The sequence below is a fragment of the Lissotriton helveticus genome, chromosome 7 (genome assembly GCF_964261635.1).
Source record: "Lissotriton helveticus chromosome 7, aLisHel1.1, whole genome shotgun sequence".
Lineage (NCBI taxonomy): Eukaryota > Metazoa > Chordata > Amphibia > Caudata > Salamandridae > Lissotriton > Lissotriton helveticus.
Genome location: NC_136068.1, coordinates 1461497930 through 1461514896, shown reverse-complemented (window position 1 = coordinate 1461514896; position 16967 = coordinate 1461497930). Strand labels below are relative to the sequence as shown.

General features: G+C 45.3%; 1 protein-coding gene across 2 annotated transcripts in view; it reads left to right on the top strand.

Moving 5' to 3' along the window:
• Window positions 1-16967, top strand: part of LOC144767472 (CD209 antigen-like protein C) — a 356973-nt gene that overhangs the window by 293997 nt on the left and 46009 nt on the right. The window lies entirely within an intron of this gene.

Below are 16967 nucleotides of genomic sequence, written 5' to 3'. Positions count from 1 at the left end.
CAGTGTGCCAGGCTGCTGAAGTTTGTGGCCTGCATTCTGCAATGTGGGGATACGGGGTCGCCAAAAGGTATCCCCCTGCACCCAGAGCCACTTGTTTCCTGCAAGCTTTAATGACATGGGAACTGGGAGCAGAGGTGGATATAGAACAGTACTTAATTTGAGCTGGATGCTGCGGCGGGAGCCACCAGCACACATTGTTGGGATCGACACTTTGTTTTCCTCATCAGACTTTGACCCAGAACAAGAGAGAGAAAAACAAAAAAAGGGGAAAGAAGGAGAAAGAGAAATCTGAAAAAACAGTAACAAAGGAAGAAGACAGGAACCTGCAGGAGTGAGAAAAAGGAGCTGGGAGTGTCTGTGGTGAGTGAGAGAGGGATGAGGTGGAATCAATTTTATTCACTCCATTATTGGCGCCTGCCACTGGCTTCTGAGCAAAACCTTGGGCCACTTATCTTTTTTAAAATGAAGCACTGTTAAAGAACCCCTTGTGCTTCGAGTACACTTGACTTCGTCTTAGGCCATAGCTTAAAGGCTTAGGTGTCAGGTGTGGTTGGCACAGGGCAAGGACCATGGCCACGCCCTTTGCCCAAAGCACAATGGTCATGGAAGAATGTGGTACCCAGAGTGCTCTTCGGGCAATGTGGAGTTGGGATCCAAGTGTGTGAATCCCAAAATATGTATACACAAAATAGCCGTCACTAGAGGCACAGAATAAATAAAGTAAGTGAACGACAGATAGACGAGTGTTCCGGAAATATATGAGGAACGATTACAAATTAGAGATGATTTCAGTCCCATACGGAGATTATCAGCAGAATGATAAATGAATAAACAACACCCTCGATAACAGTCTATATGTCGCCTTGTTAAAAAGGAACGTGCATAAATATGTATTTCAAAATGCATTATTATGCTGTATAGTAACAATATTTTATAATTATCAAAACAAAATTGCATATCTGAAAGAGACAATTAGTTATAGACCCCTTACCTTAGAATTACCCCCAGGCTTCAGACTGGATCTAGAGATTTTTTTGTCAGCAGTACCCCTGCACGTCGAAAGGTGGCGTCGGTTGACTCAGCATTCGTCGTTGGCGTTGTGGTCACCGGGATGATGTCGCGGTAGCTACTTAGACGTCGTCCTCGCGCACTGACATCAGTTCTTTCTTTTTCCGCACCAGCCAGCGCAGATCCGGAGAGAGCGGTACCTCCAGCCACTTTTTTACTGACTATTTGCTTACTTTTTTCTACATTGATTTTGAGTCTAGGACTCCTGGTGCACGTCAGGAAAGCCCAGTTTCAAGGCTTGTGGCTCCTGCAGCTGGCTGATGTTGGTAACGGATCCGCACCGCTTGTGCCTATTTTCCTTGGAGTGCAACCACGACCCCAAGTCATGCTCCTACTGCCGCACCATGAATCCAAAGTCTTTGCGGGAGCGGTGGCCAAAGATTCTTGAGGCCTGGCAGTCGGCTCCATGCCATTCAAGGTCCTGGTCACGTGGGAGGTTGAGGGACCGGTCACGGAGCCACCACCACCAGTCCTCTTCAAAGTCTTCGTACTCCTCAGGTAAGTCAAAGCACAAGAAGTCGTCGAAGAAGCACCATCGCTCTTCGACTTCTCCCTGGCCGACACGGCGAGGGATATGGGTGAGTCCACTCCCGTGTTCCGCGTGCAGTCGACTCTGAGTTTCCCTCCCTTCCCGGGACCCGCAGCGAACCCATTCCAGCTTCACACCTTTTACAAAGCCATGCATACCATCTTTGGGAGCCCAACTCTGCCAGTGTGCCTTCGGACCCCTTGAACTCGGCTGGGGCCCCTGGGCCTTCGATGCCGGCGCCTCTGGCCCTTGCACCGCAGGGTCCCCTTGGATCCAGGCCTGGATCTGGATCAGCACCGGTCTACCTGATTTCCTGATTTCACCTCCCCCGGCGCTGATTCCACTGACACCACATCTGCAGATGGCGCTGGTTGTGTCACCAGCCGGCATCGACCCTAGCCACCACCCCGATGTAGACACGGATCTGGTGCAGACAGGCACTTTTGTGCCCCTGTTCTACCCTGGGTCTTTAAGACCAGATTGGCAACCAGAGGAAGGTGAGGAGGACTGGGAGGGTTCTGGAGACCCTTGGGCTGACAAGCTGAGTTACAAACTGGACTGGAGAGAGGAACTGGGGGATACCTCACCAGACCTTGGCATGTTCATCCAGACATTCCTTTCTTCCCAAGGTGGTTACTATTTCCACATTGGTCAAACCATCACTTTGCCCACTTTCTTTCCACCTCTGCATCCTTCTAAGGAGGAAGAGAGGCTCCACCGTCTGGATCCAAAATGTGCGCTTTCCTTTTATTTGGATCGCACTAAGCAATTCTGGGTTGATGACCAGCTCTTTGCTGGCTACGTGCTGCGCTCCAAAATCACCCCTCTTTTACTTATATTCACAACTGAAGACACCCCCCTTACCATTTAAAAGGCATCAGTGCTTCACTCCTCTAAGTTTCCTGTTCGTTTTTTTGTTTAAAGAGTCAATCTGGGAATTTTTCTAAGAACTAGACATAATGTGTGTGGGGTCTGTTAATATGAACTATTCTTTTTTCTCCTTTCCCTTTTGTTTGGAACAAATGCACATGTCTGTGTTATTGGTTTAGGGTAGCAGAGTTCTGGGGTACCTTGTTGGGAGTGGCAGATGTCCGTGCACCAAATAATGACATGAGACAACATGCTTGTTTTACATCCTGACCAATGATTGTACTGCCTTAAAACAGAGAGCAGTGATTTGCCACAATTTTTCAAGGCCGTACGATGGCAGAATATTAAACACAATGTTTGGGATGCTAAGCAGAGTCGGCCTTTGTTAATGCCATGGGGCTGAATTGAATCTGGCACCCTCGGTTCTGCTGGTGAATACAATGAGACAGTAAAATAAATAAACTTTATTGTTTCACCTTTACATGCGTAACCCATGAAAATGGACATAGTTTTAATATAGAGAATAAAAAACTCAAGCTCAAAATGAGATAGTAAAGATGGGTGAACCAACAAATTAAAAATGAGAGCTGAGCCAGAGCCTCCGCGGCCAAAGGACTGGTTTAGCTTTAGAGCTTGTTCATGAGTCCAGGCTTGAAAATCGCTGAAATAACTCCTCAAAAACAACTTGAGGTAAGGAAGATTATTGGAACAAGATCCTCACACATCCAACAGTTTAGGTGGCTCACACCAACATTCTAACGTGAGCTTCACCAGAACGTTTTATGGAATAAGCAAAACAATAAGAGGAAGAAGAGGAGAGTGGAAAAGGTAGAGAGGGGAGGACGAGGAATATACCATTTACCTAGATTCCAACACATCTCCCTTTATCAATAGAAACAATACTCTTTAACAAAACCCCAAAGGAATCATAGGAGAGGAAATTCAAGAAAAGAAAGCACAGGAATACAATTGTCAACAATGAAGTTGGCATTACATTGCATTTCATAATCTGATTGCCAACGAGGGGACGTCGAACTCTTACATCCTTAGACCCATTTGAGTCCAACACTGTGCCATCCTCCACCCCACCATCATCTAAGGATGGAATTAACACACCTGGACAATGAGCTACATTGTCCATACTCCATGTACATCCATCCTCTAAAACTACAGAGTTGCGATTTATATGCTTGATTCTCACAGGTTTAAAGAACGAAGATATTTTTGAGAAATTAGGGTTAGGTCACTTGATTGTGACCCACTGACCTTCTCTTCAATCTCTGATGACATTACCCCGTTTCCAGTCAAATCTAGTTTTATAATCATTATGGTGACGAACAATCTTGTCAATCAATCAATCAATCAAGGACATTTATAGAGCGCACTACTTACCCGTAGGGTCTCAAGGCGCTGGGGGGGGGGGTGCCGCTACTGCTCAAACAGCCATGTCTTCAGCTTCTTCCTGAAGGAGAGGTGGTCCTGGGTCAGGCGCAGGTCGGTCGGGAGGGAGTTCCAGGTCTTGGCGGCCAGGTAGGAGAAGGACCTTCCTCCTGTAGTCGCTCTTCGGATGTGGGGGACGGCGGCGAGGGCGTGGTTGGCTGATCGGAGGTGGCGTTTGGGAGCGTAGAAGTTGACTCGGTTGTTGAGGTAGCTCGGGCCCTGGTCGTGTAGGGCTTTGTGTGCGTGGGTGAGGAGGCGGAAGGTGATTCTTTTGTTGACGGGGAGCCAATGCAGGTCTCTCAGATGTCCGGAGATGTGGCTGGTTCGTGGGATGTCGAGGATGAGTCTGGCTGAGGCGTTCTGGATCCGCTGGAGTCTCTTCTGGAGCTTGGCGGTGGTACCGGCGTAGAGGGCGTTGCCGTAGTCCAGTCGACTGGTGACGAGGGCCTGGGTGACGGTCTTCCTGGTCTCTGTGGGGATCCACCAGAAGATCTTCCGTAGCATGCGTAGGATGTTGAAGCACGCCGAGGAGACGTTGTTGACTTGTCTGGTCATGGAGAGGGAGGAGTCCAGGATGAAGCCCAGGTTTCGTGCGTGGTCTGTTGGTTTGGGTGCGGTGCCCAGGGCGGGAGGCCACCAGGAGTCGTCCCAGGCGGAGGGTGAGGAGCCCAGGATGAGGACCTCCGTCTTGTCCGAGTTCAGTTTCAGGCGGCTGGTCGTCATCCACTCGGCTACCTCTTTCATCCCTTCGTGTAGGTTGGCTCTGGCGGCGGCGGGGTCGTTGGTCAGGGAGAGGATCAGCTGGGTGTCGTCGGCGTAGGAGATTATGCTGAGGTTGTGTTGTCGTGCGATGGCCACGAGGGGGCTCATGTAGATGTTGAAGAGGGTGGGGCTCAGCGAGGATCCTTGAGGGACGCCGCAGATGACTTTGGTGGCCTCTGACTTGTACGGTGGTAGGCGGACTCTCTGTGTTCTTCCGTCGAGGAAGGAGATGATCCATTCCAGAGCCTTCTCCTGGATTCCGACGTTGCTGAGGCGCTGTACTAGGGTGCGGTGGCAGACAGTGTTGAATGCCGCGGAGAGGTCTAGGAGGATGAGGGCCGCTGTTTCTCCTTTGTCCATCAGGGCTCGGATGTCATCGGTGGCGGCGATGAGGGCGGTCTCGGTGCTGTGGTTGGCTCGGAAGCCAGACTGTGAGGGGTCGAGGGATCCATTCGTCTCCAGGAAGGCGGCCAGCTGCTTGTTGACGGTCTTCTCGATGACTTTGGCTGGAAACGGGAGGAGCGAGATGGGGCGGTAGTTCTTGAGTTCGGTGGGGTCCGCTGTGGGTTTCTTGAGTAGAGCGCTGAGTTCGGCGTGCTTCCAGCTCTCAGGGAAGGTGGCGGTGTCGAAGGATGTGTTGATGATGTCTCGCAGGTGGGGTGCGATGACAGCGTCGGCCTTGTTGAAGACGTGGTGAGGGCAGGGGTCGGTCGGTGAACCGGAGTGGATGGAGTTCATCGTGCGGATGGTGTCTTCGGTGCTGATCGGAGTCCAGGCGTGGAGGGTGGTGGTGGGGGGTGGTTGTTCGGTCTTGGTGTGCGTTGGTTGGTTGTTGAAGCTGTTGTGTATGTCCGCGATCTTGTTGTGGAAGTATGAGGCGAGGGAGTTGCAGAGGTCTTGCGATGGGGTGATGTCGTTGTTTCCTGCGCTGGGGTTGGAAAGCTCTTTCACGATGTTGAAGAGTTCCTTGCAGTTGTGTGCGTTGTTGTCCAGCCGGTCCTTGAATGCAGTTTTCTTGGCGGCGCGGATCAGCTGGTGGTGCTTCCGGGTGGCAAGCTTGAAGGTGGTCATGTTGTCCGGTGTTGGTTCCCTTCTCCAGACTTTCTCGAGGGCACGGCAGTTCTTCTTGGAGCTCTTGAGTTTGTCGGTGAACCATGGGGCTTTCTTGCTGCCGGGTCTGCTGGGCGGGGTCCTCAGCGGGGCGAGCTCGTCTGCGCAGTTGCTGATCCACTTTGTGAGGTTGACGGCGGCCTGGCTGGGGTTCGCTGAGCTGGCAGGCGGGTGCTGGCTCAGTGAGGAGGCGAGCTGGTCGGCTGTGATCTTGTTCCAGCTTCTGCGGGCAGCCTGTTGCTGGTAGTGGTGGGTCGTCATTCTTTTGAAGGTGAAGTGGACGCAGCTGTGGTCCGTCCATTGAAGCTCTGTGGCGTGGCTGAAGTCGATGTCTGTGCTGGATGAGAAGACTGCGTCGAGTGTGTGTCCGGCGAGGTGGGTGGGGGTGGACACCAGTTGCTTGAGTCCAAGATTGGCGAGGTTGTCGAGCAGGGTGCTGGTGTTGCGGTCGTTGTTGTTCTCCAGGTGGAAGTTGAGGTCCCCCAGGAGGATGTAGTCAGCGGAGGGGAGGGCATGCGGGCTGATGAAGTTGGCGATGTCCTCGCTGAATTGGGAGCGTGGTCCCGGAGGTCGGTAGATCAGGGTGCCTCTGAGGGTGGTCTTCGGGTCGGTGTGGATCTGGAAATGCAGGTGTTCGGCGGTGGTCAGGGTGTTGTCGGTGCTGGTCGTGAGACGGATGGTGTTCCTGTGGATGATGGCGATGCCTCCTCCCATCTGGTTGGCGGTGCGGTCCCTCCGGGTGATCTTGTAGCCCTTTGGGATGGCGATGGCGATGTCGGGAGCTGAAGAGGCGTTCATCCAGGTCTCCGTGAGGAAGGCAACGTCAGGAGCTGTGGTGTCGAGGAGGTTCCAGAGTTCGATGGCGTGTCTGTGGACGGAGCAGGTGTTGAGCAGGATGCACTTGAGGTGGGTGCTGATGGTGTTCGACTTGGCTGGTGCTGGTGCGAGGCAGGTCCGGATGCAGGTGAACTTGCATGCGTGGCAGCTGAAGGGTCCGTGGGTGTGCTTCGGAGTGGCTCGGTAGCAACCTGGGAATCGGCCGGTGTTGAGAGCGGTGAGGGTGGCGGCGGAGTACGTCAGGCGGGTCGGTCGGGGTCTTCGTGGGCCAGGGGTCCTGGCGCTGGGCGCGGTCCGGTCGCGGACGGGCGCAGACGGGCTTACCTTTGGCGCGCCTTCGGCGCACAATCGGCGCACCCGCTGCGCGTGACCGCTGCGCGTGACCGCTGCGCGTTCGCACGGTCGCCATATATGGCGAAGTGCACGTGGGGGCGGAGCAGCTGGGAGGCGGGAGCGGGGAGGGTACAGAAGGCAAAAGGGGCGGGGTAAGCGGCGGTGGCGGGAAGCGGGGAGGGAGGGAGGGCGAACGGCGGCAGGTAACAGGGGGAAAACAAATTACAAATAAACAAGCTATACTAAACGTTTAAACTGTCTAAAGACGGCAGAAAACAGCAGGGGCAGGGAAATACGATCACAGAGCAACAAGCAATAAGGAACGACAAAACAAGACAAAAAACGGCAAAAAGCGACAGGGGCATGGAATTACGATCACAGAGAAACAAGTAATAAAGAACGACAAAAACAGACAGAAACGGCAAAAAAACAGCAGGGGCAGGTCAGCTGGTCACGGACCACGCCGCTCGGGGGCAGGGGGCGTGGTCACGCGGCGGCAGGCAGCAGCGAGGCAGTCAGGCAGGGGAGGCACTCGCAGCAGCTGGTGGCCGTGCGGCGCGGGGGTGTCCTAGAGCTAGTCCTCTTGTCCATTACAAAGCTTCTTTACACCCAAACCGGGCAACCTCCATTAAATTGGGAGTCAACTTGGAGCCTGGATTTCTCCCTTTAAGAGAAACGAATAGAGATACTCCTGAGATTGCATCTGGAGTGATATGATATGACCATAATATTTTCCTCAAAGCTTCATCAATGGGTTCATGTGAGGTGAGGGTCAACTGAATGGTGTCTTTAATCATTCTGTTCGTCCTTTCTATTAACCCATAGACCTCTAGGCAATAAAGGTGGGATTTAACATTTGTAATGGACAAATTCTCCATAAACTGCATCATCTCATCGGAAGTTAACTGTACTCTGTTGTCAGTGACCACTATGTTGGGTATACCTTCTTTCGAAAATATTTCTTTAAGAACTCAATAAGAGATGAAGTGTTAATGGTAGTGACTAACTTAGTAGATATCCAATGAGAATATTAGTCTATCAGCACAAACATGAATCTCTGGGAATTGTTGAGAATATTTAACGGTCCTTTGATGTCATTGCCTTATTTGTCCCTGGGCTTTGAAGGTACTTACACAGGAAGGAGAGGAGTCTTATGTGTTACTGGAGCTGCAAGCAAAGCATTCCTTCAGTGTCTTCTCCACCATAATGTCCATTCTGGGAAACCAGTAATCATTACGGATTTCCCTTTGGTCATACTTCTACCTGGATGGCCTTCATGTGCTATCTCTGTGATGCATTCTTGCATGTCCTTGGGGGGGGACAGTCTTGCATGTATACATGTTATTATTGATGATAGATATCTCATCTTTCACTTTCCAGTAAAGCCGGAGTGTGGTGTCCTCTTGCATAAATAAATGAGGAAGAACTTATAAGTTTGAAGAGTAGCTTTAATTAAAGCCTCAGCCACAGGAGAAATCTTCAACTGACTCCAGAGCAGAGATACATTCCAGAATCTCACATGAGAATGGAATAGGAACATTAACAATTCCAATACATTAAAGGTACAGATACAAACATTAAATACACAGCAATATCACACATCTCCCTCCTAAAGAAAGTTTGAACAACAATATTAAAAATGCATACTACAGATACCCAAACAATTGGAGAGGTATGAATCTATGGTAAATAATCTCTTAAATAAATAGGAGGTCTACGTATTCTTTGACTTCTAAGGGAAGATGAGGATAAATTTGAACCATTGACAAAACTAGAAGTTGAAGGATGTAATCCTTGTCTTCCACACAAAGAGTCACGTAAAGGAATTCTTGACTTAACCACAACCACCCTGCTCCTGTTCCAAATTCTCCCATCCTCTGTTTTAATGGCATTTCTAAATACTTTCACTACTGCTCTCACCTCAGTATATTTTGACCAAGATCTACAACCAACAGGAGCTTTTATTCGAACAAGATCACCCACTAGTACCTTCTGTACACTCACACAATTTCTTTTATCAAAATACAACTTTCTTTCATCCAACTTCCTCTCTTCCTTCTTACGCCACTCACCAATTCCATTATCAATCAAACCCTTATTGAGATCCATCCAACCAGGACACAACCAAGTGTTGGGAGCCCTCCCTTTGAACAACACAAATGGAGATTTCCCAGTTGTCGAGTGGGGTGCAAAGCGATAAGCAGTTATTCTTTCCTGTAGAACTGATTTCCAATTTAAATTAGATGACCTTGCCAATTGTATAGCCTCCTTCAAGGTTTTATTAACTCTCTCAACTGCACCATTAGTCTCGGGATGATACAAAGAACACTTTTTATGTAGTATACCAGACTTCTTCATGTATTCTTCAAAGATCCTAGAACAAAATTGTGGACCATTATCAGAAAGAAGACTATTGGGAAAACTCTCTTTCTTAAAAAGAGCATCAAGAAATTTTATTACTTCTTCCGAAGTGATCTCTCTAACAGCACCCCCCTCAATCCACCTAGAGTACAAATCCATCAAGACTAATAGATAAGGGGTATCACTCACACCTGACAGAGGGCCAACTATATCAATAGCTACTTCATCCCAAGGATGCCTTGGTAACAATCTCTTAACCATGGGCATCTGCTTAGTTTTCAATATTTTATCACTAGCACAGCACTCTGGGCAATCTCTCACTAACCTCTCAATCTCCAAATCCATGCCAGGCCACCAAAACTGCATGCGTAAAATTTCTTTAGTTTTAACAATGCCTAGATGACCAGAATGGGCATGAGACAAAAGTTTCTTCCTAATACCCAGAGGTGGTACCATCTTTGTACCACGAGTTAAAAACCCAGAATTTGTAGAGAGCTCATCAGAAACTAAAGTCCAGGGTTTCTCTAAACGAGAGTTACTACTCAAAGACAACATCACCCTTTTTATCTCTTCATCCTTCTCAAGCTCATCTCTCCATTCTTTCTCTTCAATAGCTCCTTCTGTAATCTCACATACATTTATGAAATCATCAGAACAACCGCATTCATCCCCTTCTACAAAATTTTCCTTACCTACCATTCTTGAGAGACAATCAGCAGATTTGTTTGATACTCCTGGAATATAATCAACAGAGAAATCAAACTCCTGTAAAGATACAATCCATTTCCTAATTCTTGAGGAGATCGCATCTAAACCCTTTTTATCAAAAACCTCCTTCAATGGTTTATGATCTGAAAGAACACACACCTTTGTCCCCCAAATCAGGTTCTTCAATTTCCTCAGAGCCCAATAGATGGCAAGAGCCTCCTTCTCTATTACAGAATAGTTTAATTCTGAACCTCTCAAACACCTGGAAGAGCAACAAATCAAACAATCCTTTCCATTTCTTTTCTGTATCAAAACAGCACCAAGACCTTTCTCACTCGCATCAGTGAATAAAACAGTGGGTAACCCTGGTATGAATGCCTGAAGAGAGGGAGCCTTATTCAATTCAGATTTGATACCATCAAATTCCTTCTTGCACACCTCAGTCCATACATACTCAACATTTCTTGCTGTCAACTTTCTCAACGACTGAGTTTTATCTGCAAAATTACAAATAAATTTGCCATAAAACTCTACCATACCAAGGAAGGAAATTAATTCTTCTTTATTCACGGGCTCCTTAACCTTATTAATAGTCTCCACTAATTCCTTTTTTGGAAAGATTCCTCGATCAGTTATTCTATGACCTAAGTAATTTACTTCTTTTACACCAAATTTGCACTTACTTTTTTTAAGTGTCATACCCGCATCTTCCAAACGTCTGAGAGCAGCACATACACGACCATAATGTTCTTCCATACTGTTGCCATAAATAAGTAAGTCATCTTGATAGCACCTGACACTGGTAACCCTTTTAAGATTCTAGCCATAATTCTCTGGAAAACAGAAGCCGCAGATACAAGGCCAAACGGCATCCTCTTATATCTGTAGGTGCCCATAGGAGTGATGAAAGCTGTTAAGTCTTGGGAATACTCATCTAATACAACCTGGTGGTAGGCTGATGCCAAATCTAAAGTGGTGAAAAAAGTGGTAAATAACCACTCAGTAGCTTCCACCTGTTCAATCACACCACTCTTCAACAATTTTTCAATCTCCTCTTTCACCTTCTCTTGTTCCATTAACGGTATTCTTCTTACTTTTGCTACTATGGGTATGGCACCTTCTCTTAATCTGATGCGATGCTTATAACCCTTCAAGCAGCCCAAGCCTTCTCTAAATACATTAGGAAATTTATTTGTCAAGTCTTCACACAAGTCTTTTCCTATATTCTTCATATCCACAGTATCTATCTGATGAATTTGAACTTGAGGATTAGCATTGGGATTCAAAGTTACACCAAGTTGACCCTGATGTACCCAACCCAATAAAGTATCCCCTTTTTTGGCAACATAAATTTTACCCACAATGGTCCTACTCCCAAGTTCTATCTCAGCCATGAAACAACCAACCATTTTAATCGGATTGTCTGAATACCCAAGAGGTCTCACATCTGATCTCATCATTCTTACTTTACCAGCAAAATGTGTGTTAAATAATTCTTCATCTATTAAAGTTATACGAGAACATGAATCAAATTTGAAATTAATCATGACATTTCCTACTTTTACATCATGTTTTGGATGATCAGATACTTCACATTTTATCTCAAAAGTAATGGTTCTAACTTGTGGTTGTGATTGACTCCAACGTTTCCTTGTCAAGTCAGGTCTAAATATTTTTGTTTTACAACATTTTCCATAATGCCCTCTCTTCCCACACACATTACATGAAATCTTTAATGCGGGACAAATTGGAGAGTTGGCTAAGTGACCTATTTGTCCACATCTGAAACATGAAAATCTGTTACTCTGTTGTGTAAAATTGTTCTGGTTTGCCGAACCTGATGCCAAATTCTCTTTTCCAAAACCAGTTTGAGTTTCATTTGTCTCATTCTTCTTAACTTGACAAACAATTTCTTCAACTTTTTTTTCTTCTTTTTTTTCATTCAATGACCCTTTATCTTTTTCTTTTTTTTAACTCACCAACACACTTTGTCATATGTTCTACCTGTTTTGCTATGGCCAATACTTCCTCAAGAGGTGGTTCATCTTTTAACCAAAGCTCTTTTCTAATCTCACCATGTGCACGCCTAAGTACAAACTGATCCCTTATTCTTTCATCAAGGGTTAAACCAATGTTACAAGAGGACGCTAACTTTCTCAACGAAGAAACATAATCTTCCACAGTCTCATCTCCTTTCTGTTCTCTTAAACCAAAATGGTAACGCTCCATAATGGTACTGATCCTCGGGAGATAATGTTTGTCAAGTTGAGCAATCGCAATTTCATATTCATTTAAATTGCGTTGTTCTCCAGCAGATAAGTCAGGAAGATGTTCTAGCACATCCTGTCCTTCCCCCCCCAAACAATGGAGAAGAAGGGAAAGCTTCCTTTCTGCACTCAAGTTAGTTCCACATACCCTCGCATAGTTTGCAAAAATTTTCTTCCATTTTTTCCACTTTGTTTGGTTCTCCTGGGGTATTTAAAAAGAAAGCAGGCTGAGTTACATTTTGCATTTTTTCACTATGTATGTATTTTCCTTTTTCTCTTTTCTTTCTCAGGCTTCTTAACAGTGTGAAACCTCTTAATAACACCAAATGAATGGGAGTGTCAAAATTCTACTAGTTCTTGCAGACCAGCACCTTTTCAGTAATTATGATGTAAGTCCTGCTTTGTGATGTCAAAAAGGAGCCTTCAGGTTATGCAGGATAATTGAGAAGAATGTTCTTTCTTGTGAACATTCCTTTAGTGTTCAGAGCATCTCAAATCTAGATAATTGCCATGCATGGAATCCACTAACAAAGAGCAGAATGTCAGCAGTCTTTACGTTCTTTCCTTCTTTGATGCACGCACAGACAGATTCAGCGCGAGCAAGGCTTCAGCGCGAGCAATGACAGCTTCAGCGCGAGCAATGTTTCAGCGCGAGCAAAGAACACCGCGCGTCTTCTTAAGACAGAGCGCAAGAGAAACACGTTGCTTCACTCAAACGTTTCCGCTCCCTTATTTATGCTAAAAATATAATTCCAAGCAATCCGCCCGCCAAACTCCTCACCGCAATTGTCCCTGAAACAGCTACCGCCGCTGGGAAGTCTCTGCTTCCTTTCTTATTCACATAATTAACACAGCCGCTGGAGGAGTGTGCGAGTCGTCTTTTCTTTTCCTTTTTCCCGTGTTGAGGCGAAGTCTTGGGTTCACCCGATCGTCGCCATAATAATGTGGTGTCCTCTTGCATAAATAAATGAGGAAGAACTTATAAGTTTGAAGAGTAGCTTTAATTAAAGCCTCAGCCACAGGAGAAATCTTCAACTGACTCCAGAGCAGAGATACATTCCAGAATCTCACATGAGAATGGAATAGGAACATTAACAATTCCAATACATTAAAGGTACAGATACAAACATTAAATACACAGCAATATCACACGGAGCACTTCCAGTAATTCGTTAAGTTTCTTGGGCCAAGAGACCTGAGGCTATTATCATCTTCTACACACATCTCCCATTAATCATTTTTTAATGCTGGAATGTCAATGGATTGTTGTGTATCGATTTAGATTCCGTATGAATTTCCAGATTCATGCTCTTATATAGGTACAAATCACATTGTCCTTATTTAGGCATAGAAATCCTGCCGTTATTTAGGCATTGTCCATGCTAACCAAATACAGGCATGGCTACTTACATCCATTCATCTACGTCACAATGAGTTCTTGGAACACCAGACTCTTAAGCCTTTAAGACTTCTCCTTGCCTGGATATTGATTTCTCCAAGAACTCATTCCTTAATCATGAACATCTATTCCTTAGGGGTTCATTCATGACGTTCTAATGCCCGACTTTTACGTCAAATCTGGCATTCCTAAACACCTTCAAGGTACAAATATACCTTCACTTGCTATGGCAAGGCACGATGCGGTTCGGCTACCTACTTGCACAATGCGGCTCACCACAGCAAGCCCCAAAGAAAGTCAAGTCCTCAACTGACCAGACTCTGTCATCCTCCTTGCCGAGAATCCATCTCAAGTGTTTCTGACTCCCCATGCGGGGTGTTAGAGATCGAGTCCCGGGAAAGAGATACCAACCTCTCTCATTCTAAGGTATGGAGCTGTTTAGAACCTAGAGTAACTTTTGGCGACTCTTGGCATAACTAAACCAGACTAAGACAGTACCTACTTCTTCCCTCATACTAGATTAGGTTAGGTACACTGGGGTAGGATAATTTTAGAAGCACCTGTTGATTTTAGCCTGTGTATTTATGTATGTATTTTAATGACTATGGGCCATATGTATGAAAGTTTGGTTTTGCGATTCTCAAATAGCGATTTTTGGGGAATCGCTATTTGAGAATCGCAAAACGCTATGTATGTAGGATTTGCAAATAATTTTGCGAATCCTACATATTCCTTAATTTCAAATTGCAAATTGCAATTCACAATTAAGGAATACCTCCCCATTCATTCCTATGGGCCTAAAGTCCCATAGGAATGAATGGGAAGACATTCTCAATTTGCGATTCTCAATTAGAGAATCGCAAATTGAGAATGCTAATTCAAGGGTGCCAGGGTGTCAAAAGGACACCCTGTTACATCCCTGAATTGTGTATGTGTGCACAAGTGGCACACATACATGCCCTGAGGGCATGTATGTGCTTCACATGGCACTTAGAAAAATTAAAAAAAAGCTCATTTTTCTGAGAAATCGCAAATTACTACCAACTTGAAGTTGGTGGTAATTTGCCATTCCTTAAGCCCAAATTGCACTTTTTCTGTGCCTCTTACATTGCATTTAAGGAATCCCAAAATTTGTGATTCCTTAAATGCAATCGCAAAATAAGGAATCACAAATTTTGCGATTCTTTATTTTGGGAGGCAGTTTTACCTTACTACAGCCCACTTAGCTAAATTGCGGTCGCAAAAGCCGAAATTCTGCGAATTACGGCATTTGCGATCGCAATTTTGAATGATACACATGGCCCTATATGTCATAGCTACAAGACATGCTATTACAATTTTATTTCATCTTACTGTTAACGCTGTAAATTTTATACTTTGCATTCTGTCTTACGATTGTAGCAGTTCATATATCTTGCTTGAGAAATAAGACTGTTCCTTAAACCCTTTTTATTGAATCGCCCGTCTATCTATTTCTTTGCAACTCTGTAGAAACAAAGCACGACTCTGAAGATATTGTTCCGACACTAAAGGGAAACAAAGTTGTCATGTATATATGGTTTTCAGAAACCAATCCCTTCTTGTTCATTTGAGTAAGTTTCTATTGACCTCTGAGTTAATGGGCACACACAAGTAATTAATGTACTCGATAGAGACATACTGACCTCAGTCCAATGTCAAAACTGTAGTGTATAATATTACAATGCGCAGAGCCTATCAGGGATATAGGAACTACACTACAGGATAGGATAGCTTCCTCAGATGCACTGACCGGGGAAGATTCACTTGTGATGGGGAACCTTGAGAGACAATCAGCAATTTGATTCTTGATACCTGGTACAAATACAATGATAAAGTTAAATCCTTGCAACCCTAGTACCCATTTGGAGATATGAGGAGCAGCTTTCTCATTTCATTTGGTAGAGAACATAGGAAGTAGGGGTTTATGGTTGGTTCTCAAAACAAATGGTATGTCCCACAGGTAAAATTTGAAGTGATTGATTGTGCAATAACAGTCAAGAGCCTCTTTTTCAATGGTAATACAATGACATTCAGATTCTTTTAATGTTCTAGATGCGAAAGCAATTACCCTCTCTTTATCATCAGCAACCTGTGGAAGGGATGCACCTAACCCCTTTACACTGGAATCTGGGGTGAGAGTGGTTTTAGCACTATAGTAAAAATGCCTCATAAATTGCTTGTTTTATCTGGGTAAATTCATCCTGACATTGACTATTCCATCTAAAAAGGAAACCTTTCTTGAGTGAAGCCCTAAGTAATTGTACTCTATCCGCAAAGATTTGGATGTATTTAGACATATACTCCACAAAGGTTAAGAAACAACTTCAGTTCTTCCTTATCGAGGGTGCAGGTGCCATTCTGACTGAGTCTACTAAGCTAGTCTTGAGACTTTTGCCTTCTTCAGAAATGGCCTGTCCCAAATATGTAACTGAATTTATCCAAATTTTGCATTTATCTTTTTGTGTTGTCAACCAAGCCTTGCTTAGCTTCCCCAGAACTTCCTCCAACACCTCATTATGTTTTCTTCTGAGCAGCCATACATTGGGATATCATCCTGAAAGCAGAGGACCTTCTTGGTCCCTTGCTAGAAATGTTGCATGACTCTTTGGAAAACAGCCTTGGCAGACGCTAGACCGAACGGCATCCTAATGAACTGGTATGTTCCAAATAGAGTTATGAAAAGGTTAGGGACCAAGAGTCAGTAGGAAGGGCTACTTGGTGGTAGGCTGATGAGAGATCTAGGACACTAAAATATTTGGCTTCCTGAAAGACACTTAGAAGTGGATTCCTATCCACCCAGATGTTGGCATTGAGGTATCTAAGGTCAACACACAGACGGATACCTTTTCCTTCCTCTTTGGATGCTATTACAATGGGAGCCAGCCATTCAGAACTTTCTGTCTTCTCTAAGACCCCATTGGCATCCAACGTGTCCAATTCTTTCCTCAGAAGATCTCTCATTAGCAATGGAGTAAATCTTGCTGTGTGAGTTACCGGTTTAACCTGACCCTTCACTTTTATTTTATGAAGAAATATTTTAAGTAAGCCTAGTTTCTCTGAAAAAACATCAGGAAATTTACCACATATATGCTTGCCAACAATAGATCAGTCAATCAAATGTACTTGTTCTGATGCATTGGGATCCAATTTAATCCCCAGATCCCTTTGGTGTTTCCAACCTAATAGGTTTGAGCCATTTTTGGTAACATAGACCTTCTCCATAGTGGATCTTCCCTTGAAATCTATTTGCATTAGTAACATC